The sequence below is a fragment of the Erythrolamprus reginae genome, chromosome 2, assembly GCF_031021105.1.
Source record: "Erythrolamprus reginae isolate rEryReg1 chromosome 2, rEryReg1.hap1, whole genome shotgun sequence".
In the NCBI taxonomy this organism is placed as follows: Eukaryota; Metazoa; Chordata; class Lepidosauria; order Squamata; family Dipsadidae; genus Erythrolamprus; species Erythrolamprus reginae.
Window position 1 is genome coordinate 224,176,945 of NC_091951.1, and position 2,544 is coordinate 224,179,488.

The window sequence follows — 2,544 nt, forward strand, 5'->3', positions numbered from 1 at the left end:
TTTCAAATTACGTGTATGGAATTTAAAAAACAAAAGACTACTTTAAACTTAATTGCACCCAGGTGCAGCATGTTATAGTGTTACCATGTTGGAAAGGATTGAGGAGATCAGAGTCCCAAGTCCATACTTCCTCCCAGTCCAGCTTTTTTAACACGATCATGGGGAATAAAATAAAGGGGAAATTTTGTATAGGGTATCTGGAGCTCTTAGAGAAAGAGTGGGTGTAAATCTAACCACTAATGATAAAGCCCTGGTCTATCTTGTTGCTCTCCAAAAATCCAATAGATGTGTCTGTTTTCAGAAGTGGTCCTCAGATGATGGAGTTCCCTACCCTGGGCATCTTTAAAGCATTCTCATCTAACATGTGCTTAGTCAGAAGGTCTGGGGCTTGAAAACCTCCCAGATGTTTGCTGCTTATCTCCCGATGTAGTATGTGTCAGCGTTTTTTATGTGGGGAAGTAAAGCAAGTACCGTACATTTAATTTGAAGGAGTCCTAGGAATGCTGCACAATTGGTTGTTCCTGAAAAAAATAATAACAAAACTACAAAAAATGAGAGTGAATTTGACTTGCTCAATAAAACCTAGCAAATTTATATTGCTTGAGGCTATAGAATTTGAGTCTTTGATCCATACTTTTTTCGATTTTTTGTTAGTCTGAATTTTAATGCCTGCCCTAATAGCAGGGAATGAGTATGGACCAAGATGGGAGCTAAAATGGAACCAGGTATTTGGTAAGCTGGAGTACATTTGAGCAAAATTCCAAGGAAGCTGTTCCCCTTCAAGTAGAACTTAAACTGCTGAAACTGCAGAATGTTGTGTGAATTCTAGAATACAAAACGAGTGTGAACTGAGCAGCTGGAAAGAAGCAGGACACTTTACCTCTGACTGGTGGTAAATATACAGGGCCTCATTTTGTTCCAGATCATGCTGGTCTTTTAACCACTTTTAAGGAAAGCAATTCATTTTGTTTGGATATTTAAGAGTGGTTGAAATCTGTAATGATCAATATGCTTGTTAAGAACATGGAATAAACTGCAAAGAATATTTTTTTTCATCCAGTAGATATCTTTTGGGATCTTTTTCATGGAATTACACTATACTGAGCAAATTGGTGTTTCTTCCAAATGTGTATTCCACTGTTCACCCCCAGGTTCAGATAATCCGTGAACAGAAAACTGCTCTCTGCCCATTCTTAGGTGTCCTTAGGATTTTTATATACCGTATTAAATCGCCATCCAACTACTTACCGCTTATCTCTGCCCCAAAATGAGCCATCACAATTGCAGCTCTTAATGCCTGCTGATGCTGCTGTGATTTTTATGCCAAATCTCATACTCTGTTTGGAGAGCAAGATTCAGTTGCAGGGAATGATAAGAGATACATTTTAAAAAGTTTTTTTATTTTTTTATATACAAATACATAAATATACCATCTCTTAACCATTAATAAGCATTTATCTGTTCCAAAATTGATATATAAAATATATGATCAGCATTGCTCTTTTACCATTCCATATCCTTCCCTTGTTCCACAACTCTCTCTCCTTCTTTCCCCTCTTCTTCCCTACTTCCCCTTCCTTTCCTCCACTCCTCCCCTCTATCTCCCAACCCTCTCTCTTACTCTAAATTCCCCTCCCCTTCTTCCTTTCCTTTTCCCTTTATTCTTTCCTGCGCTCTCCTCCCCTCCTCCCTTCTAAACTCCACTCTCCATTCCCTCCTTTCCTAGAGATACATTGGAACAAATCAGTGGAATGTTAGGGGGTCCTTTTCTTTTCTTTCAGCTGAAAACAGCTTATGCAATGTAGGACTTGGCTGAAGCCAAACTTCCTTTACAGCCTACACAAACATATCTTTACCCCGCCAGTGGAAAACAAAGCCAGGAGCAGATTGTCAATAAAACAAAAGAAGTCCTCTGAAAAGCAACCACTTATTTCAATAGCTTTCTTTTCATTCATTCGCCTCTGAAATGCTAGGTTACTGATGTCAAAAAATGCAGAGAAGCTAATATTACATTTTAATATTAAAATGTTCCGTTTTGTATTGTCTGCTTTTCAACATGTGAATATAAATATAATTAATATTAAATAAATAAATAATTTAAATAAATAAATAAATGACTGCCGCTGGGTTTTTGGAGAGAGTCAGCAGTACGGTCCGTTCAGCACCCTCGGCCGCCATTTAGGGGGGTCTAAGCTGTCCAGCTTTCTGATCTCCAATAGCTCCGGTGTGAGGTGATGGGGATGATGCAAAACGACGCTAAAAAGGAAAAAAAAAAACCAGCCGGATCCTTCTGCTTTGTCTGCCGGGAATCGGGCAATTTATTCTCCTCACGCTCAGCGGGCCCTCTGTGTGGCAACCGCCGCCGCCTCAGAGCCGGCCCAGGCCGTCGGCGGGCCTCGGTGCGCTCGCCTCAACCCGCCGCCCGCCGCAGGACAGCCGCACCGTCCCCTGTCGTCCCGCGCCGCATCCCTCCCTCCGCAGCTCGGGCCTCCTTCCCGCCCCTCTTCCGCGGAGGGCGCCGGGGATTGGCTGGCTGGGCCGCGG